The sequence below is a fragment of the Gracilinanus agilis genome, chromosome X, assembly GCF_016433145.1.
Source record: "Gracilinanus agilis isolate LMUSP501 chromosome X, AgileGrace, whole genome shotgun sequence".
NCBI classification, from domain to species: Eukaryota; Metazoa; Chordata; class Mammalia; order Didelphimorphia; family Didelphidae; genus Gracilinanus; species Gracilinanus agilis.
Window position 1 is genome coordinate 28,530,428 of NC_058136.1, and position 24,101 is coordinate 28,554,528.

Sequence of the window (24,101 nt, forward strand, 5' to 3'; positions counted from 1 at the left end):
GAAGGAAGGAAGAGAGAGAGGGAGAAAGGGAGGGAGAGAGGGAGAGAGGGAGGGAGAGAGAGAGAATGGAGAGAAAACAGAGGGAAAGGGGCAAGAGAAAGAGAGGTGGAGAAAGAAAAAAGAGAAAGAAAGGAAGGATATTAGTTATTGAAATGAATGAATGCTAGGCCCGAATCTCCCTTGGAGTCATAGAATTATTATAAAAATTAGTATCCAGGTTTTCCTGACTCTAATAACAGGCCTGACACCAGCAGTGGCAAACTCAAATAGAAATGAAGGCCAATAGTCTATACATTAGTCAGCTAGGTGGCTCAGTGGATAGAGGGCTGGGTCTGGAGTCGGGAAGATACGAATTCAAATCTGAACTCAGACACTTCCTAGCTGTGTGATCCTGGCCTTACGGTCTAATGGAAAAGACAACACTGGCATTAAAATGCTATATAAATTTTGGCTATCATCATAATCATCATTAATGGGGGAGACAAACATAAAAGTAGGTACAAACGAGAAACAGAAAAATGGAGACTCATTTCCAAGGGGAAGGCCCCAGAAGTAGAAGTCTAGGAAAGGAAAGACTTCTGTAGAAAGTGGCCCTTGAGCTGAACCTTGAAGAAATCGCTGGACTCTTAAGATGCAGAGGTACAGAGAAAGAGCATTCTAGGCATGAGGGGCAGAGATGAGAACTCGGGCATTGTGCATGTCAAAAATAGACAAGTCTGGCTGGATCACAGAGTTGATGGAAGAGTAACATCTGAAAAGATTAGAGAAGTGGGGAAGGGCCAGGTCTCAGGGAGCTTTAAACACCAAACAGAAGAGTCTATTTTTGATCATGGAGGTAATAAGAAGTCACTAGAGTTTATTGAGTTAGGGCAGGGAGGGTGATGCGGTAAAACTTGTATTTTATGAAAATCAATCTGGCATCTGTGTGAAGGACTGTTTAGAGTGGGGAAAGACTTGAGGCAGAGAGACCTCTGATCTTTTGTAAAATCGCTTAGATCATTGTGTGTTGGTTTGCTTTGACTACATTTTTGTTGCAAGGAAGGGTTCAGAGGTGGGGGGGGGCAAGGCCTCGTTGGGGCATGACAATGACTCAAAAGAGAAAATAGCATCAATTAAATATTTTAAGACAGTTAATAAATGGCCTAGGTGATTTCCTCTAGAAATCTGTAGGTTCTTAATCAAACTGACCAACTCGGACGTCAAAGAACCTGGATTCGAATCCTTCCTGTATTGTTTTTGACTTCTGTAACCATGGGCGAGTCTCTTACTCTCTCTAGGCTTCAATAATGAGAGGACTAGACCTCAAAGTCTCCTCCAGCTCCAATTCATAGTCATGTTCTACTCTTGGTGAACCCACTTGGGGTTTTCCTGTCAGAGATACTAGGATGGGTAGTCGTTTCCTTCTCCAGTTCACTTGACAGATAAGGAACTGAGGCAAAGTGGGTTAAGTGACTTGCCCAGGGTCATATAGCTGCTACAAGTGTCTGAGGCTCGATTGGAAGATGAGTCTTCCTGATCCCGAGCCTGGTGCTCTATCCACTATACCACCTAGCTGCCCTTTAACCACACAGATGAATAATAATGACAATTACTGACATTTAAATAGTACTACTTACATTAACCCATTTGAACCCTGCCTTATGAGGCAAGTGTCATGGGCACTTTTATCCTGGAAAGCAAAAGGACTAGCTCAAATTCACATGAGGCTGGATTTGAGCTCATGTTTTCTTGACTCCAGATCTAGCACTCTCTCTACCATTATGCTGCCACTTAATAGTCCTCGTTTCAGTAGGATGAAGAAGACAAGAACAAAAACAACTTCAGCAGTTTGGCATAGCTACTGGCCTACGAGCCAGGAAAACCCAGGTTCAAATCCTGCTTCTGACGCTTACAAGCCATATAGAGACTCTGGGTAAGTCATTTAACATGTATTTGCCACAGACGGTCCCCTAGGATTTATTGACTAAAGAAGTCACGGGGGGATTGATTGGGGGGAGGGGGCTGCCACACAGACAGATCCCCACTCTAAGGAAATCATAGACCCCCCCATAAACCCATGTGTGTTAAGTACCATCAAAATAGCTGGTATTTCGAAAGCTACACATTGAGGTAATATATTCCCTAAAGATAACATATTCTTTCATTTCAGCCACACAAATATTTCGTGAGGTAGATTCCAGGATTTTATTGTCCTCATTTTAAAAATGAGGCCACTGAGGCTGAGGAAACAGAAATGACCTTCACAGAGCTACCAAGTATGGAAGGCAGGGTTCCCTCTATCCACCAGCTACACTGCTCCAGGGGTTTGGAGGAAGAAGAAAGAATGTCCCCTTGGGAGATGTGGTCCTCTAAGACTTGGCCAGATTCCTACACAATCCAGCCCAGAAGGACATCCTAAGAAAATGAATAGCCAGCCACAGTCAATAGAGAGCAGAGAGGCAGCAGCAAGGTAGACTAAAAGAGAGCCAAGAAGATATGGTTTCGGGGGCAGCTGGGTAGCTCAGTGGATTGAGAGCCAGGCCTAGAGACGGGAGGTCCTGGGTTCAAGTCTGGCCTCAGACACTTCCCAGCTGTGTGACCCTGGGCAAGTCACTTGACCCCCATTGCCCACCCTTACCAATCTTCCACCTCAGAGTCAATACACAGAAGTTAAGGGTTTAAAAAATATATAAAATTTTAAAAAAAGACATGGTTTCAAGTCCCTCTCCCTCCCACAGTCAAGCACTGTTTGTCTTATCTGGGTAACGATTTGGTCCTTAAACGAAGAGTGATTTCATTGGGTAGGTGTTCCCTCCATGGATGCCAATTATAAACCCTCTACATCTTAGTGGATGATCTTTGATAATTGCTGAAAAATATATCTGCTGTGGCCAACCTGGCAATGCACCCCTCTCAACTTAACCAGCAAGACAAGATCTACAATCCATGATCTGGCCTAGAGATCAGGACTCTCTTGATTGGTAGCAACTGCCAAAATTTGTGCTTGACTGGTACAGCCTTAAAGAACCCAAAGGCCCCTCTACATCCTGATTAAGACTTTGGTAAAGGTCACACGTATGTATAATATTTCTGTGAATAACCTGCAATTCTACTTAATAGGATATTCATTTCCATTTTCTTTCCTACCTATGTGTTTTTTTCCTGATAAATTCATCATAAAGAGCCACATGTAATTCCACTGGCTAAGCCAACAGCGGTGTTCCTCACTTCTCCAGATGGCTCTGGCTTCTCTTCCACACCCTATTGCTATACTTCTTTCTCTACCTAAGACGCCTGATGCTCTTTAAACCAGATGTGCATTTCCACTGAGTTGCCATGATTTACACATTTAAAGTGAGTGTGCCACACCCTGAAAATTCCTGGCCTACTATGAGAGCCGAGTTAAGCAATCACAAAGAAGTAGATGCTGACCGGTAAAACTATATGTACATATAGTACTCAGACCCATCTTCGACTGTTAAGTCCTAAAAAATGTCTCCAGATTCACGATCTACTTCAGCAATGAGGCACTTAAAACCAGTAGTTCTAAACTCCATTAATGGGGGCAGCTGGGTAGCTCAGTGGATTGAGAGTCAAGCCTAGAGACGGGAGGTCCTGGGTTCAAATCCGGCCTCAGACACTTTCTAGCTGTGTGACCCTGGGCAAGTCACTTGACCCCCATTGCCCACCCTCGCCACTCTTCCACCTAGGAGCCAATACACAGAAGTTAAGGGTTTAAAAAAATAAAATAAAAATAAACTCCAGTAATGTCTCTCCTTTTTTAAGGACATGTTAATGTTTATCACATGACTGCAAGTTACACTGAGAACCAGAATAATTTATTTTTTAAAGTACTAGGGAAAAATTGCCTCCAATATATCCAATACTATCCCCATCCCAAGGCAAAATCACCCAGGCATACCTGCTAGAGGTGAGAAAGTGCTGTTCTCACCACAACACGGCAAGTTGAAAGTGTTCATGAGTAAGAAATGAACACGGCAGGTACCAAAAGATTCCATTTTTTCCCCAGCACAGAGCCTCGAAAACATCGGGATGTGTGAGCAGAACTACATCAGAGTCTATGGAGAGAATCAATAATTTCAATTCTCTCCAAAAGAATAAGACACAGCTCACAGGACAAATTGCCCGAGGTGGCCATTCTTCTCTTCTGCTCCGCCCCCCCCCATCCCCATCCCATGGTTTGAGTTACTTTTTCTTCTTATTCAAAACTTTCAGACAGCTGACTGATGGTTTTTTCTAGCTTTCTGAGAATTTCATTCCAGGGACAAAAGTCGCCTACCCTTCTCTCCATCCGAGGTTATCATCCATCTTAGTTGGAAGAACTGGGGACATGATGTCTGTAGAAGACAAAACCTGTGTAGATATGATGGTTGTCTTCAGGTACCTGAAAGCTTGTCATGTGGAAGGATTAGCCTTGTTCTGATTGGCCCCTGAGAGAAGAACTAATACAAGTTGCAAACAGAAAATTTTCACCTTGGTTTCCTAAGAGTGAGAGTACTCCATAAACAGTACGTGCTGCCTTTGGGAGGTAGCTGGATCCCCTCACTAAGGTCTTCAAGCAGAGACACTGGATGACTACCTGTTGGTCACGTGTTATTTTTAAAACATGTTTACAGATATCCTTTATTTTTTAATTTCTGCATTTCCCATTATATTCCTCCTCCCCTCCAAGAGGGCCATCACTTATTAAAAAAGAACAAAAGACAAAAGGGCAGGGGTGGGGAAAAAGTTCAGTAAAACCAAGTAACCCCACATACTCTGTTTTATTGTGCTATCGCCCTTCACAAATAGGACATTTTTTTTTTATCAAGCAAGTCTATCAGTAACATTTTCCCAGCAGCTTGTGTTCACATCGTGTCTCTATGTCCCATTTTGGTAATTCTCGTACTCTTTCAAATGTTTTCATCATTATTATATCTGCTATGATGACCTGTGATCAGTGCTCTTTGATGTTACTATTGTAATTGCTTTGGGGAGAACTTAATCCATAAATGTTGTATGTGTTCTGACTGATCTACTTAACTGGCTACGGCCCTGTCTCTCTCCTTATTCCCTAAGACACAACAATATGAAATTAGGCCAATTAATAACCCTACAGTAGTCTCTTCGGGGTCCAAGAGTCCATCGATGTGGCCAACTTCATTTTTGTCTCATCTTTAAAAAATTGCCCCCGTCACCCTGAACTTCAGCAACCTCAATCACCTCAATCAGTCAGCAGCCATCAACATTTAGGCAAGACCCTCCAGCAGCAAAAAATTATGACTTGCTGAAGGCTCAAAGGATGCTCGATTGTTTTTAACAATAAAGTATTTTAATTAAGGTACGTGCTTTGGTTTTTTTAGACATCATACCATTGCACACTTGAGAGGCTACAGTGTAGTGTAAACACCACTTTTATATGCACGGAGAAACAAAATTTCTGTGGCTAGCTTGATTGCACTATTTGCTTTCATGTGGTGGTCTGGAAATGAACCTGCAATATCTCCAAGGTGTGCCCATACAGTCATTTCACACTCATAATTGCCCATCTCTGCAAAGAAACGGGGGAAGGTACCTTCTTATATCTCTTCTTTTGACTTAGCCATCCTAATTTCATAGCATTCAGTTTTGATTATTTATTCATCTTCTTCCCATCCACACTGTTGTAGACCAGAGGAAATGGCGGCAGTGGAAAGAGAGCCGGGCTTACAGTCAGAAAGACCTGTCTTCAAATCCAGCCTCAAATGCTAGCTATATGACCTTGGGCAAGCCACTTAACTTGTGTTTGCCTCAATTTCTTCAACTGTAAAATGAGGATAATAGCACCACCTACCTCCCAGGATAGTTGTGAGGATAAAATGAGATGCTTTGTAAAGTGCTTTGAAAATCTTTAAGCGATATGTAAATACTAATTATTATTTGTCATTGTGTATATTATTTACTTGGTTCTGCTTACTTTACTTTGCTGTCTTCTCATCATTCTCTGTAATCATTTTAAATTATTTCTCACTATAGGGAAACACTCCATTACATTCATATACCACTTGTTTAGCCATCCAGCAGTTAATAGGCACTGACTTAGTCATTCTTTGCTAAAACAAAAGCTGTTGCTATAAACATTCGGGGGCATATGGGGATTTTTCTTCTCGTTTACCTCCTCGAAGGTTATGCCTAACAATGAAATCTCTGGGTCAAAGGGTATAAACAGTGTAGTCACCTTCCAGGAATAATTGATGTCCAGAATGGTTGAACCAATTCACAACTCCACACACACTACATTAATTAACTCACCCAACCGTTCCACCGTCGACTATTTCCATATTTTGTCATCTTTGTCCATGTATTGGATGGGGACTGAAATCTTACTTAGTTTGATTTGCATTCCCCTTATCAGTGATATAGATCAGTGTTTCATTTGATCATTAATAGTTCACAATTATTCTTTTTTATTTTTATTTTTAAAACCCTTACCTTCTGGAAGGTAAGGGTTTTAAAAATAAAAAATAAAAATAAAAATAAAAAAAGGCAGAAGAGTGGTAAGGGTAGGCAATGGGGGTCAAGTGACTTGCCCAGGGTCACACGGCTGGGAAGTATCTGAGGCCAGATTTGAACCTAGGACCTCCCGTCTCTAGGCCTGGCTCTCAAGCTGCCCTCCGCAATTATTCTTTTGAGAACTATTCATTCATGTACTTTGATCAGTCCACTATGGGGAAATGTCTTTTGGTTACATGCATCTCCGTTAGTTGCTTATATATCACACATTGTGTGTGTGTGTGTGTGTGCGTGTGTGTGCGTGTGTGTGTGTGTGTGTGTAAAAACATATATAGTTTTCCCAGGGATATGTACTGCAAAGATTTCTCCCCAATCAATCATTTCTTTTGGGGCCTACATATGTTGTAGTGAGAATTATTTTTTAATGGACAGACTAGAACTGGAATTCTTAACTATGTTTATGTCATGAACCACTTCAGCCATCAGCTGAAACCTATGGCCTCTTTTCCAAATGATGTTTCCAAATGCCTCCAATAAAATGCCTACGATTGGAAAGGAAACCAATTACAGTTAAAGACAGTTATCAATTTCTTTAAATTTGTAGACCCCCCACCCGAAACAGAGCCACAGTCTGAGGACTCCAGTTTAACCCACACCTGGGCTAGAAAATCATTGAGATGACTTTGAACTCTTAACATTCTGGAATTCTGGGATTCCACTGCATCAAAGCACTATTAAAAGAAGGTGGGAGGGGACAGCTGGGTAGCTCAGTAGAGTGAGAGTCAGGCCTAGAGACAGGAGGTCCTAGGTTCAAACCCGGCCTCAGCCACTTCCCAGCTGTGTGACCCTGGGCAAGTCACTTGACCCCCATTGCCCACCCTTACCAATCTTCCACCTATGAGACAATACACTGAAGTACAAGGGTTTAAAAAAAAATCTTAAAAAAAAAAAAAAAAGAAGGTGGGAGGGGACAGCTGGGTAGCTCAGTGGATTGAGTACCAGGCCTAGAGACGGGAGGTCCTGGGTTCAAATCTGGTCTCAGACACTTCCCAGCTGTGTGACCCTGGGCAAGTCACTTGACCCCCAATGCCTAGCCCTTACTGCTCTTCTGCCTTGGAACCAATACACAGTATTGACTCTAAGACGGAAGGTAAGGGTTTAAAAAAAAAAGAAGAAGGTGGGAGTGCATGGGAGGTACAGCATTCTCTCACAGACCAGTCTAGAATGGGGACTTATCCTTCGCTGTATTTATAAGAGTCTGGCACTAGAAGCTTGGGGTATTGTACCGTTAGGCAGGAGACTATAGGAGTCTGGCTTTCTTTTTTAACGTAGGCTCCTTAAATCCTAGAGTTTGGGGACTTACGGAAAGTCTCAACTAAATCCAACAATTTCCATGTTGCATGTGCCTAGAGCTACCTCTAATTGTCCTATTTTATAGTAATGTGGCAGTAGTAGGGAAGGAGGTTTATCAGTTGGTTTTTTTATATTGCTTTAAATGTTTGTACATTAAGCCTTTGCTCCTCGGGCATTCACATTTATTCCTATCTCTTCTCGTCAAATTCACTATTCTTGCTCCCTAGGGTGAAGCTTATTGTTTGCCTTGATGGGAACTGGTAAGCTAATAGAAATTGCTGGAAAATGTACATATTTCTGAGGATTAATTTGAATATAATCTTCCTATAAAGCTCTGTCACTTTCCAAACACCACGGCGTCATCCCAGCCGAAATTCAGGCTGAGTTCCTTCACAAAGATCGCCTGTTGAGTGGTCTGGCCAAACTTTGCTTTTATCGGTGCCTTTGGTCACACTATTCCCTAGAATTGAAGCATACTATGCCTGGGATTCACACTCGTGTGTGCGTGCATGCGTGTGCATACACACACACACACACCATCCCTGGCACAAACACCAATCGATTGAAATTCTACCCATCCTTCAAAGCCCAACTCAAATGCTATCTCCATGAAGTCCTGCCCTTATCTTAATGGGAAAGTGTTTGTGTTCTATTTCTCTCTCTCTTCATTACACTTCTGATCCCTACCTTTTACTCCACTTATTTTATGTCTTTCTTCCCTTCCTAAAAAGTAATGAATATTAATAAACATTTAAAAAATTTAAAAAAAAGTAAATTGGTTGTTTTTTGTACCTATATATTCCTCTAGTACTTAGCACGATGCCTTGCACAGAGTGGATTTTTAATAAATGCTGGTTGAATGAATAAATGAATATATAAAGAAAGTCCTTGAGAAATTTGATGAGTTCTCCCAACAACCTTATGAGATTAGATGGCATGGTCTTTTGGCTCCACCAACCACCAACAAGTTGTAGAGTATAAGCACCAGCCCCCAGCAGGCCCCAGACGCTTGCCAGGGCCTTCTGCCAATCTGGGGGGAGGAGGGCACCAGTGCCTACTCTATCTCCCAAAGCCCGACTCTCTTCTCCCAGCCATCCAAGTGAAGGAACAGACATAGACTCAGACCAGTTCCTTCTGCAATACCCTTTGGAGAGACTTCCCTCCACAGGCACCCACTATTACCCCCTTTGGCTTCTCCTATTTCTCTACCTTTTCCTGTAATAATTAATTAATGATCATCTAGGAGAAAACTGTCCTAAACTTTGCATCATGTTCTCTCATTCTCACCTTCCTCATATCTACCCCCCTGTCTACCCTTTACACTGCATCCTTTGGAATTCCTCCAACACAGTGAACAAAACTCCCCTTCATTCTGGCCATCTTTCTCTCCTACTCTTTCTATCTATGGGTCTTGGCAAATGCTCCATCACCAGATGTTCTGTCCAGCACCAATTGTGCCTTCCCATACCTTCTGAGGCAGTCAGCCATTTCAACTCTATGCTGTCTTTTGATCTTGAATCCCTTTATGATCATCCTGTTGCTGTTCATCTCTTGCCAAACCTCAGTCCTGGATATCCCCAGCCATCTTCCTTCTCTGATCTTCCTTTACGAGTCACTGAACACAGTTGCTGGAAGTCTCTCAACTCAGGTGACTGGGTACACGACAAATTCTTGTTCTCCAATTTTAACTGGGCTCTGAATGAAATAAGGTAGTCCTGTTATTCTTCCCTACTTTATTCTCTATCTCTTTCTCCAAAGAAACTATGCCAGACTTCTCTTCTCTCTTCAAATCTTCCACATCCTCTTGAGCACCTCCCCTGCAGCTAAAGAACTTGCTCGTTACTCTACAGAAAAATGTGAGGCCATTTGACATGAACACCTTCCATCCTAATCTCAGATTTCCTTGATCATCTCCTGTTGTTTCTTCTTGTCTAGGCCAACTATGGGATTTTGGTATCATTACCTCCCATCTTCTCAGTCATCCTTCCTCTCTTAATCTTCTACCTCTTTCAAGTAGTTCCTTCTCTACTAATTTCAAACATGCCCGAGTCTCCCTTAGCCTAAAAATATCCCTCTGTAGACTCTTCCATCCCCAAAAGCTACTACTCTTCATATCTCTTCCCTTCCTCTGCTGAGCTCCTTGAAAAATTTCCTACACGTGCTGCTTCAACTGCCTCTCCTTTCACTAGTTCCTCAATCCATTTGCAGTCTGACTTCTGGCTTCATCACTCATCTCTCCAAAGTTACCAATGACCTCTTAATTGACAAATCAATAAAGGGTGTGATAGCACCAGGTATAGATGTTTTCATAGAAAAAGCACTAGATTTGGAGTCAGAGAATCTAGGTTCAAATGCTGGTTCTGACACTTGTTACCTGTGTGACCATGAGGAAGTCATCTACCTTTAGGATCCTCAGTTTCCTCATCTGCAAAATGAGGAATGAGAAAAATGACTTTAAGGGCCCTTCCACATCCAAATGTATGGCTATATCATTCAAGGGCCAGCTAAACCATTTTCCCAGGGACAGAGGAGGTCAATGTAATGAGTTTAAAACTTGTCCTAAATTTTCCTCTCTAGTATTTTTGTTTTACATCACAAATTCACCCACTCACCAGCTGCCTATTTTAATGTGTGCTACAACATCAAGCCTAGCACTGCTGAGGAGACAGGAGCAGCAGAGAAATGTTACTATCAAAAATTCATGCTACTTTTGAAATGGGTCTGGGAGAGATAAGTTGTGACAGAGTTTAATCAGTTGTGTGTGAAACAAGGATAATGAATGGATCTTTGGGTAAAAGACTTGACACTATCTCATTCTCAACTAATGAAATCTGTTCTAGTTCTGGTTGTCTCTTACCAATTACTTGTTAAAAGAGTGCCCTCTCTATCAACCCCATCTCTCTCAGTGGAAAGAGTTGAGAGACTGGACGTGATGAAATTCTACTTCCATTGGTTGGGACATAGTAAGCGGTTCCCAAAACCAATGACCCGAAGTGTGGCCTAGTGTGGCCTCCTATGCTAAAAGATGTGTAGTTGGTCTCCATATAGGCCAGTCAGAGCAATTTAAAAGCCAGGGTACTTTTAGGGCCATTCTAACACCAAACTAGCCTTTGGGTAACCCCTAAAAATTGCCTTCAAATATTTTTGTGAAGGAGAGGGATGTATAATTTGCTTGGTCTCAGATAGAGAACTAGAGTGATGGGAGAAGGCTGCAAAGAGGCAAATTTAGGCTTGAAGTAAGGATAAACTTCCTAAAAATGAGAATTATCCACAAGTAGAAAAGTCTGTTTAAGAAGGTAATGGGGAACTCCTCACCGGTGTAGATAACATCTGTTTTATGTAGGCTAAGGGAGTGGTTTGTTCTTTAAAGAGTCAAAGAGACTCTCCTTGAGAATTGATTAGTCTGGGGGTCTAGAATTTGAATCGTTGTGGCTTCCTGACCACCTAAGGAATATAAAGCCCAGGCTAGGAGGAGTCAGATCTCCACCCCTTTGACTGAATCTCCATTACTGGGAAAGTCAACATACCTCTTTAACTGAGCATTGTTTTCATAAGAGACATAGAGAAGAGGGGAGTCACGTCCATCTAAATCAGTGATTCCCAAAGTGAGCGCTACTGCCCCCTGGTGGGTGCTGCAGCAATCCAGGGAGGCGGTGATGGCCACAGGTGCATTTATCTTTCCTATTAATTGCTATTAAAATTTTAAAAAATTAATTTCCAGGGGGCTAAGTAATATTTTTTCTGGAAAGGGGGCGGGAGGCCAAAAAAGTCTGGGAACCACTGAAATTAATGTGTCACCCATTTTTATTGTTGAGTAAACATCCTTTGGTTAATGATTACATGGCCAATGAGAATCTCATCACATCCTAATTCCAAGCCTGAAATCACTGTACTTTTCTAAATTTTGAGCTAGGTACTGCCCAGAATACTCTTGCTCAAGAATGGTCTTTGGGTTCCTTCCACCTCTGAGCTGTAATTCTTTAGTATTAATCAGAAAAGCTTCACATCTTTAAAAAGGGGGGGGGGGACTGATCAAGAGGATCTCCACAACTGCCCTTCAGGTCTTCGATTTCACAATTCTTATACAGGACAGACTCACCAGATTACAGTACATATTTCAGTCAAATGTAAAATTTAAATACAGTCCTATGGAACCACATGGAGCAAAGGTAGTATAAAACTGTAAGCGACTTGACCTGGGACGGAGTAAGTCTTCATCAAAGGACCATTGTCTTTCTTGAAAACACAGCTTAATGTTTTCAATCTGGTGCCTGTGTAGCCACAACCTCAGTGCTGTTTTTGGTGAAGACTATATGCATACTTCTTCATCTATTCCATATTTTTCTACCACCTCTTGAGGAAGCTATGAATGTAACCAAGGTATCTTATTTCCTTGGTTATAAAAATCTCGTGGAAGGAAAATTTGCCATTCCTTGGGGCAAGAAGCAGGGAAAATGTTATGAATCATTTGAAATGCCAGTTGAGAATCCTGACTACATTGGGTTTCGCATATCCAATACACTTGAGCAAGATTTCTATAATTTAAAAAGTGCAGGTATGTTACACTTAATGCCACAGACAAGTCCTTCAAATATCATAAGCCTATTTTTGTACATCAAAACCCTTCTTAAGTGTGTTTAGGGGAGCCCATTAGTACGTCCTATTATAATACAATTAGACCACTGAGGTTCTACGTTTTCTCTATTCAGTTACCTTAAGGCAAGGTACTTCCGAAGTAGCTTTTTAAATATATTTCCTGTAACTGAGTACCAGTGTAGGAGTGATTGCCAAATCAGAAGTTTATGCGCAGTCGAGCCTTCAACTAGTTAGAACATTCAAATCCAACTTCAAACAAGAAGGAAGACTAAAGATGGGAAGGAGAAACCCCAACTCAACCGAGACCAATTGAATTTGAAGTGAAGAGACATAGTTCCCATTCCTTGTTCTGTTACTCCCTGTGTGGACTACGGACAAGTTATTTGCCCACTAGATGGGGAAACTTTATAGTTAGGAGGCTGGACTATAAAATCTGGATGGACTATTTCAACAGAAATAATAAGAATATATGAGGAGGACACTCCAGGAATTACGGTGTGAAGTCATGAAGTCCAACTAGGAGATTACACAAGGGAAGCAGACAAAGGTTAGGACAAGTAGATGGAGATGCCCCAAGAAGCAGGGAGAAGCTGAAAATGAAGACAGTAGATGGGGCTTGGTACTAATAGTGGAGTCTACCTTCCAGTCTGAAGGCCAGGAATATGATCTCATGTCAAGGCAGTGAAAGAAGGCCTGGCCCCAGGTAATCTCCTGTCCAGGACTACAGGGTAGCACCTTCTGGACTCCAGCAGGACCAAACCTGACCCCTGTAGAGCATCCTCTCACAATGGAACAACAATGGGAAACAGGGCCTAGGCCTAACCAGACCATTCGACAATGTAAGAGGAACAGAGCCTGGATCTAGTACAAAGTTCTAATCTAAAAATTCGAGCAAAGAGATGAAAACTACTACTGCCATGAAGAAATACTAAGAAGTTAAAATAATTCCGAGATAAAATATTAGAGGAAATAAATAACTCCAAAATAATCACATGTAGAACCTCAGAAGAAAGAATAAGTTGGATACAAGGATTCCGAGAAGGGTTGAAAGAATGAAAGAAAAGCTAACACAAGATATAAAATATCAAATTAGCACACTTAGAATGAAAACAAAGAGCTTAGAGAAAAAAAGTGGACATCGTTACACTGAAAAGCAGAACGAAGCAATCATAATTCAACAAGAAACATTATAATAATTTAGAAAGACTAGAAAAATAAAAATATTGAGAGAGAGAGAAAAAAATCCTCCAAACTATTAGAGACAGAGAGCAAAATAGGAATAATTCATCCAGTGGTCATTATCCTTCCAAAAAAAAAAAAACAACAACCAAATTGAATACACTAAGAAACAACACTGCAAAAAGGCAGAGATATCAAAGATAAAATACTGCAAGTAGCCTCCAAGAAAAGGATCTCAAAAAAATAATTATTGCTACAACTTTCTTAACAGATAGAAAAGGCTACTAGACTTGGAATCACAAGACCTGAGACTGACTACTTTCTCTACCCTTTACTACCCATGTATTCCTGGGCATGTCCTAATCTGTAATGTGAAGGGGTTGGATTAGATGTCCTCAAAGGTCTCTTCCAATTCTTACATTCTGTGAGTGTGTTGCTTCAGTGTGTAAGCCTCAGTTTCCTCATCTGTAAAAATGAGTTGATAATGCTTGTCTTAACAGCTTCAGAGACTAAAATGTCACAACGCACACGAAAGCACTATGTAACCACCATCTACTATAGAAACATGAGCTGTTATTATTCATTTTCAAAGAACATTTCCAAACGGCAATTTCAGTATTTTCCTAGCAAAGCTATTTTAGAAGCTGAACTCACATTTCTTAAGCGTGCCGTTATTACTGTATTTGTTCTTTAAAATTTATTGAGCCCATATAATGTCAACATTTTGACTCTTCCCCCAGAAGAATCTGTGTTAACTGTACCCTACCCTGAAATATTCCTCAGGGAAAGGATTTCAGTGCAGGGAAAACCTTTGGAGAATTTGAGGTAAACAAAGGGAAGGTGAATCAAGCTTGACAGTATAGAAAGAAATGACTCGGTGGCTTTCCAAATAATTGTCTAGTAATGAACTGTAATGAATAACTATAATGAATCATAATGAATGTCTAGTTCATTTGTTCTCAATGTATTATCTAGGGATCCCTTTAGGGGGATCTGCAAGGTCAAATTATTTTCATCATAATATTAAGCTGTTTTCATTTGTAATGTAGCAAATATCTATAGATACAGCACACCTGAAAATAAATTCTTGGGTGAGGGAGGAATAATAATTTTTAAGTTTAAAGTGGTCCTGAGACCAAAAAGTCTGAGAACATCCAGCCTATTTAAAATACATAGTATAATTAACAATCCCTTTGACAGAATTATGCCTCTGAAATATATCTAGATTCATTTCTGTCCTAACCACACGGCTAAGGAAGAGTTTTTATAAGGGGAATTGTACATGGGCAAGCATGGAGAAATGAATAGATTCAGAATGTGAAGGGAACTCAAAGGCCATCTGGGCTGACCCCTTCATTTTACAGATGAGGAAACCAAGTCAAGAAGTCAAGTGAATTGCCCAAGATCCCAAAGGTTTTAAGTGGCAGAGCCAAGATTCAAAGCCAGGCCACTTCACTCTTTCAGAACTCCTTCCATTACACCAGTGATTCCCAAAGTGGGCACTACCGCCCCCTGGTGGGTGCTGCAGAGATCCAGGGGGAAGCGGTAATGGCCACACTTTTTTTTTTTTTTGTATTACATTCTATTCTGAGTTCAATAAATAGTTTCATAATTTCCAGGGGCGCTAAGTAATATTTTTTCTGGAAAGGGGACGGTAGGCCAAAAAAGTTTGGGAACCACTGCATTATACCATGACTACAGAGCTTATTAACAGCATATGAATGACTAGTGCAAGTTACACAAAAAAAGAGATAAGGAAACCTTTGGTTCTCAGTCTCAGACTGGTACTGGGAAAGAAAGCTACGCATGTAACTACAATCTAGTAACTGTCTCTGTCCAGACTACATAGGCCAATTCAGCATGGGCTAAGTTGGGGTGCAGGGGTAAAGCTGGGGTATTGACCTAAGGTGAACAACCCAAGAAGAAACTATTTGAGAGAATGTCAAATAAGCAGAAATGCTTGGGCTAATAGAATTCCTTTAGTATTGGGGGCCATCTTTATTGATTCACCAATTCTATCCATTTCTATTATTCCCTGCTACCACCTTGAGGGAAGGAGACCAATTTGAGAAAGAAGCCTGAGGGAAAGAAGGGAAGGAAGAAGGGAAAGGACGAAGAACAGTGGAAGGGAAGACACTTGGTAGCCATCTGCACTAGAGAGTTTAGATGTATACCTTTCCAAATGGATTCATTACATCCAGGTTATCTGCTTCTAGCTACAGGGAGGAACGAATGGGATAATGAATGTTATATCCCCTGCTTTAATAGGCTTCCTCTATGAAAATACACGTTCTGAGCAAACATAATTTTAAGTGAACAGGAGACTAAAATAACTAGAAAAATATTGTGACAGATGGTGTCCCTCATGCTGCCTTAGCATTTTGGCATGTTCCATCTAATATGTCTCTCATGTTCCCAATTCAGAGCAGAAAATCCAATTAATTTAAGTGCAGCATAGTATTCTTGACAACTTCATTTTGCTACACTTTAATTGATGGAACTAGCCAATAGAGTGTCCAGTCACAATGAGGAATGAGAAGGTTGGGAGGTGGTGCATATTGAACAGACATAATGAAAATTTCCTTGGTGTTATGAGCAACTGGAGCATAGGGAGCGGAGAGGGCATACCTTTGGGATTATGTGCGGGTTCAGCCTTTTTACCTTTGGAGAAAGGACTGTTAATTTGCCATGGGGGAGGGGGGAATCAGTCCATGATTCACACTTCCAGGGAGATGGAAATGGCCATTTTCTATAGTTTACCTTTCTATAGCTTAATCATGAGTTTCTCACTGACTTGCCTTGGAAGCAAGATAATACATTGAGAACAAATGAACCAGACGGTAAATTGTCGCCTCAAGGCTTAAGAATCTCAAGTACAGCTTGGAATGATGTCTAAAAGAGCCAACAAATGCTTTGTTGACCATTTTGGTTGAAGCAACCAATTAACTGACTGGTAAATCAAAGAATTACAGTTATTGAATTTGAGTTTGAGATAGGTTATCTCAGCAAGTCATCTATTCTACTCATGCCTAATACAAGAAATCCCTGATAAATAGTTACATGCCCTCTATTTGAAGATCTCCAGTAGTGGGGAAAGAACTCACTATTTCTTGGGCCAAACCATGGTGAACTTAACATGATTAATAAGTTTCAGTCATCCAATTCTTTCTTTGCAACTTCCACCCACTTCTCCTAGTTTTCTCCTCCGAGGCCAAGTGGAACAACACTGACATCTCTTCCTCATGACTCTACAACTTAAAGACAGCTATAATACCCTCTCTGAGTATTCAGTTCCCCACGATAAACATCCCTGTATCCTTCAACCGATTCTCATGTAGCATCAAAAACTCTTAATCGCCTTACTTTCCCTGCTATGGATGCTCTTCAGCTTAACAGCGTCCTTAATGAATAGCCAAGTCAGTCAAAGATATCGCAAGGTCACAGCATTTTGAAGTTAGAAGAAACCTCAAAGGTCATTTACTCCAATCCACATTAGAATAAGAATCTCCAGCACAAAACACTGAAGTGATGGCTAAACCTCTACTTGAAACTCTCCGGTAAGAAGGAATAACCCACAACATTCGGAGATAGCCTCTCATTCCACTTTGCTTGCTTCTAGTTCTGCTTTCTGGACCCAAACCAACAAATACTGTCCCTCTTTCACAGCACAATATTTTAAAGACTTGAACACAGCTACCAAATTCTCCTCAATACTTTTTGACTCCAGGCAAAACATCCCCATTTTCTTCAAATGAACCTCATGTGGACGGACTCAAGAACCTTCACCATTCTTGGTGGCTTTCTTCCAGATATTCTTCATACATTCTTTCCAAAATGTGGTAGCTAGAATTGACCACAATCCTCCAGGGCAGAGTATGGTTTATGTTTTATTAAAAGAAAAGAAAGAAGATATCAGCAGACAGTATGCATCAGCACTAGATCTAGGAATGCCAGCTTCTAAGTCCCGGGTGAGGAGCTAGGACGAGGGCACTGGTTCTTCTAGCAGAGTAATGGGTGCAATGGCCAGAGGAGCACAGATGCAGCTGTGAACCAGAGATGACTCTCAGAAGCACTGACCCCAAACAGGACGCACTATGGAAAATATTTAAGCAGGGGAGATACTGAAGAATGGCACTGGCCAATTCCTTAACCTTACCCATACTTAGTAGCTTACAGAGAAAAAAGTGCCTGAGATGAAGTCCATTTAAAAATAGTGGTACAGTCATGGTGGTCTGAGGTTTCTAGGCATTTCTGGTCCATCTCTGTATCTGTGTGGATTTCCTAGATGGGAGCAGCAACATCTATAGTTCTATGCCCTGGAGGTCATAAACAGTCAACACTGAAAGAGGGAAGCTGAGTATGGATGAGTGGGACCCCAGATTCAGCCTTAGCTTTGTCTCTACATGCACCATCTGAGCTCAGTCCTCCATTCCTAGAGAAAAAAAGCCTTGTCACTAGTACCAAATGTGACAAAGGCAGAGCTGGGAAAGCAGGGTTGAAGGCAAGCCCAGCAACATTAGGCCTGGTTGAGATGAAGCCAGAGAGTTGGGAATCACTTAAAACTCATCTGGATTGGAGATAAAAAATTATAAATCAAAAAAGGACAATGGTTAGACATACCACATCCCAATCTTGCAGACTTCAGTACCAATGATTCTAAGGAACTTAGAACACCCAGAAATGTCCACACACACACACACACACACACACACACACACACACACACCTTTTCTTTTTCTCTGTAGCTTCACATCTGACCTAAGATCCAAAAGAGTCAGTATCATTTCCTCTTCCCAGAAAGAATAACAAATTTTGCCTCGTCCCTACTGTTCTTCCACATTCCTTAAAATAGACTTGGACACCCCTTCCCTGAGGGACTAAACACTAGTTGTCCAGAGACTGTCAAAGCACCCCAGCTCATGCCCAATTTATTCATGTAAGGAATATAGCAACTGATGATGCAGACCTGGCATGGACTCTTTCTGTGGGTATTCATCCACACAGAGCGGTAGGAGGTTTCTATGATCACTGGACATAGGAATTAATATGACAGAAGGGGAAGAAGCAAAGGGGCTAAAATAGCATAAGATGCCACATCCTGATGGAGATTTGGAACCTCTGGATTTCTTTTCTCCTCCTTCCTATTGGATAGTGAGTACTATTATAGCTTGACTGCTGGAGCACTGGTCTACCTCACTTCAAATATCCCATTGATATCTGAATAGTGGTCTTCCAGACCTTGGGCAGCCATTGTCTCCTGAGTTCCTTGGAGTATAGCTGGGGTTTCTAGACTGTGAAGATTACAATGTTCCAGTGGGAGTGAGCAAGTGCTACCTCTACCTCATCCGTTTGCTCTAGATTAAGAGTTGCTTCGTAATAGGAGTAGGCTAACCAGTAGACCCAAAACTGAAAGTAACCCCAGTCATTTGGGCCTGGACCAAGGTTGGGAGAGGAGAGCCTTGGCCTAGGGAAGTAATTGTTGTGCCTGCTGACATCTATACTACATACAGTGGCATGATTTTATTTTTTGTACTCCAGTGAAACTGTTTTTCTTTACCATGTCTTAAGTTCTATGTGAGTTAATAACAATAGGCCATAACAGGAAGGAGTTTCCAGTGGGATAAGAGCTGAGCCAATAGAGAGTATCATGAATCTGGGCCCCAGGGAGTATTAGGAGGTATCAGGAATAAAGGTTGCTCAGAGGTCCCTAAAAAATTTGTTATATTCACATTAAGCAGAGAGCTGACTCAGACCAATTAATAAGGACAGTAGTGGCATGTGCTGCCCGATCTTCAGGGTCTGCAGGCCACTTAGCCCAGGTGAAATACTTACTCTCCACTATGCCTGGAATCCTTGGCTCCACTTCCCTAGGATAGAGCTAATGCTACAAAACACAACTTTTGTGTAGCACTTTACCAAGATAGGTAGTTCCTCTTCTTACCAAGGCAACAATTTTGTTGTGACAAACCTACAACAGTATTTCCATTTTTTAAGTAAAGAAAATGTGGCATATTCCTAAGTCTTCTATCCCATTTCTCTCGCATTCTGTAAGCATAGATATCTGTCACTGCCATCTGTGAATGGGACGTTATCAACTCATCTTCTCTTTGGACTGACCTTCTATGTCCCTTGGCAGCAAGTGCTATTGCCATCTAGGCACCCCAAGGTCTTTTGTATGCTTCAAGAATACTACTCTGGAGCCTAGAGGCTCTCTAGAAAGATCCTTCATGTGAACTTGGGAGCCAATAAGTCAATCAACAAGCTTTAAGCACCTACTATGAACCAGGCAGAGTGCTAAGTGGTGGGGATACAAAGAGAAGAAAAAACATGGTCTCTAGCCTCAAGGAAGAGCAGCTAGCTTGGTGGTAGTGCAGGGGACAGAGCTCTGGACGCGGAGGCAGGGAACCTCATCTTCCTAGGTTCAAATCCAGCCTTAGACATTTAATTGTTGTGTGACCTTGGGCAAGTCACTTCACCCTATTTGCCTCAGTTTCCTCATCTGTAAAGAGAGCTGGAGAAGGAAATGGCAAACCACTCTAATATCTCTGCCAAGAAAACCCTAAATGGGGTCACAAAGAGTCAGATAACAACTGAAAAACAACTCAACAACAACACTCTGGAGGAGCTAGTGTTCTAATGGAAGAGGGAGGCTCATGCAAATAACTATGTGCATACAAAATGTATACAATGTAAGTGGGCTGTAATCTTAGGAGGAAGGCCCTTGGTTAGGTGGTGGAAGGACGACCAGGAAAGGTCTCGGGAAATGTGAGATTAGCACTGAGTTGTGAAAGAAGCCAAGGAAGTTAGAAAATGGAGGTGGGAGAGGAGAACATCCTAGGCATGAGGGACAGCCAGTGAAAGAACATGAAAACAGAAGATGGATCCCATGTGTGAGGAGCAACAAGAAAACCAGCATTGTTGGATCGTAAAGTACCTCAGTGGCCACAAAGGTATTCTTTTATTATGAAATTGGTAGGCATACATATTAGTATATAAAATTTTAATTTTTGAATGAATGAGTATTTATTAAGCATTTACTATGTCTAAATGAGATCTCAAAGAGTTGGACACCACGAAAATAAATGTGCAAAGCTCCAGGGATAGAAACAGAAAAGCCATACAGTCTTTGTTCTCTGGGAGCTTACATTGTAACAGAAGACCAAGCACATAAAGAATTCATATGCAAATAAGTTACAGAGGTCCCAAGGTCCTTAGAATACAGCAACAAAACAAATGGGAAAGCTTTTTCTTTAATATTATTTTCACTGATAAAATTCTACAGGTTTCTAAGTTTGGCCCAGTGAACAATGACAAAGACTTTGGGGGTAAGAATCTGCTTTTCTAGGTCTTCAGCAGCTGAGGCCGGAGGCTCTGCATGAGCCCCTGCCAGGCTGTACCTCCACAGGGTTTACTTCCTAAGACGATGACTGGTGGCATCAGGCTGGAAGCATTATTCTTCCCCAACGCACACAGGCTAAGAGTCCTGGGCTCTCTCCATCAGTGCCTGAGAGAAGATGGCAGTCAAGGCAATGGTGGTTTGACTTACCTGGATTCTTGTCCATCCCTGCCCTATGGGTAGCCGATATTTGGCAGTTGGGTGGGATTATTAGCCTCTCCTCCACAGGAGTTGCTACCCTAGATGAAGGCAGTGAGAACTGGACTGGAATAGGACTGGTGGTTGAGGGTTGGGGGGCTGGGTCCTGGGTGCTGCCACTGACTCTTGGTGGCAGTTGGATGTGGAAGATGCCTTCCTCTCCATAATCACTTCCCCCTTTATTAATGGCTGTGACGGTTGGGCTGGAAGCAAGTAGGGGTAGATTGGGTGACTCCACTATTTCCATAACTTTTGGGTTCAGGGTCTTAAGCAGTCCGTGTAGGATTCGAGAGGAGATTGTGGTCAAGGTGGTGGTGGTTTGACCTGCCTGATATCTCCTGTCTCTTCCTTCAGTCCACTGATGAGAAAAGTGTTCTTCCTTTGGCATCACTGTATTTCATTTAGACAATAGATGCAGCCATGGTTCCTAGGATTTAAGGGAAACTCCTAAATGAGAATTCAAACTGAAATATAGTCACACTAGAGGCATAGTCATGTAGAAAGGGGATTTGGAGTCAAGCTCTGATATCAATACACAATGAGACCTAAGGCTGGTCACTCCTCTTCTGTGAGGCTCAGTTTCTTCCTCTGTAAATGGGAAAGTGGAACTAATGACCTCTAAATTCCCATCCAGCTCTAACATGACATGATTCTAAAGTATAAGTAATTTATATCATAACAAACATAGTTGGTAAAAGCCAAAATGTCCAGTGCTTTGAATCTGATGAGAGCCTGTTAGCACACTCAGAAGAAAAAAGACAAGAAAGGCAAGAGGCTATTTATTTAGAAAGGCTCTCTACAATGAGAGGAGCTAGCATAAAAAAGCAGAAAAGTGGCCACAAGAACTCACTTTCCTGGACAGAAAAAAAATTCATTAGTAGTAATGTTGATGTTTGAAGTATCTTATGAACTTACCATTGTTTTTTCTTGTGATGAATGAATCCTGCATGCTTTGAGTCATGCATGCCACAGCTCTTCTCAGAATTCAGAGGCAAAAGCCAGGTCCAGAAATATCAGATTCTTGTGTTTCTCCCACAGTTATTGTTTTTGACAATATAAAATGGAGGTTTGTTTCTTTCCTAACGTCTGTAGCAAAAACCTTTGAGATTCTACCATGCATGGAATAAAAGAAAGTCCAAAATGGGATATGACGGTCTACTTAAAAAATGCTAGAGAATCAACTAAAAAGTTAGTGGAATTCCCAGCTGTGTGACCCTGGGCAAGTCACTTGACCCCCATTGCCCACCCTTACCAATCTTCCACCTATGAGACAATACACCAAAGTACAAGGGTAAAAAAAAAGTTAGTGGAAATAATCAACAACTTTAGCAAAGTTGCAGGATACAAAATAAACACACATCAGCATTTCTATATATTTCCAACACATCACAGCAGCAAGAGGTAAAAAGAGAAACACCATTTAAAATCACCCTAGACAATATAAAATATTTAGGAATCTATCTACCAAGACAAACACAGGAATTATATGAATACAACTACAAAACACTTTCCACACAATTAAAAGTAGATTTAAACAATTGGAAAACATTGAGTGCTCATGGGTAGGATGAGCTAACATAATAAAAATGACCATCCTACCCAAATTAATTTATTTACTTATTTAGTGCCATACCTATCGAACTACCAAAAAACTTTTTTACTAATTAGAAAAAACTATAACAAAGTTCATTTGGAAGAACAAAAGACCAAGAATATCAAGGGAAATAATGAAAAGAAATATGAAGGAAAGTGGCCTAGCAGTACCAGATATTAAACTATACTATAAAGCAGCAGTAATCAAAACAATATGGTACTGGCGAAGAGACAGAAGGGAAGATCAGTGGAATAGACTTGGGGTAAATGACATCAGCAAGACAGTGTATGATAAACCCAAAGAGCCCAACTTTTGGGACATGATTCCACTATTTGACAAAAACTGCTGGGAAATTTGGAAAACAATATGGGAGAGATTAGGTTTAGATCAACACCTCACACCCTACACCAAGATAAATTCAGAGTGGGTGAATGACTTGACTATAAAGAAGGAAACTATAAGTAAATTAGGTGAACACAGAATAGTGTACTTGTCAGATCTCTGGGAAAAGAAAGATTTTAAAGCCAAGCAAGAGTTAGAAAAAATTACAAAATGTAAAATAAATAATTTTGATTATATTAAATTAAAAAGGTTTTGTACAAACAAAAACAATGCAACTAAACTCCGAAGGCAAACAACAAACTGGGGAAAAATCTTTACAACAAAAAATTCTGATAAAGGTCTAATTACTCAAATATACAAGGAACTAAATCAATTGTATAAAAAATCAAGCCATTCCCCAATTGATAAATGGGCAAGGGACATGAATAGGCAATTTTCAGGTAAAGAAATCAAAAGTATCAATAAGTACATGAGAAAATGTTCCAAATCTCTAATAATTAGAGAAATGCAAATCAAAACAACTCTGAGATATCACCTCACACCTAGCAGATTGGCTAAAATGAAAGAAGGGGAGAGTAATGAATGCTGGAGGGGATGTGGCAAAATTGGGACATTGATGCACTGCTGGTGGAGTTGTGAACTGATCCAACCATTCTGGCTGGCAATTTGGAGCTATGCTCAAAGGGCTATAAAAGAATGCCTGCCCTTTGATCCAGCCATACCATTGTTGGGTTTGTACCTGAAAGAGATCATAAATAAACAGACTTGTACGAAAATATTTATAGCTGCGCTTTTTGTGGTGGCAAAGAACTGGAAAAGGAGGGTATGTCCTTCAATTGGGGAATGGCTGAACAAACTATGGTATATGCTAGTGATGGAATACTATTGTGCTCAAAGGAATAATAAACTGGAGGAATTCCATGTGAACTGGAAAGACCTCCAGGAACTGATGCAGATTGAAAGAAGCAGAGC

At 41.1% G+C, this 24,101-nt stretch overlaps 1 pseudogene; it reads right to left on the bottom strand.

Annotated features, from left to right (window-relative positions):
• LOC123253616 overlaps nucleotides 1–21,581 on the bottom strand; it is a 192,202-nt pseudogene extending 170,621 nt beyond the window's left edge.
• Nucleotides 21,582–24,101: the final 2,520 nt, after the last annotated feature.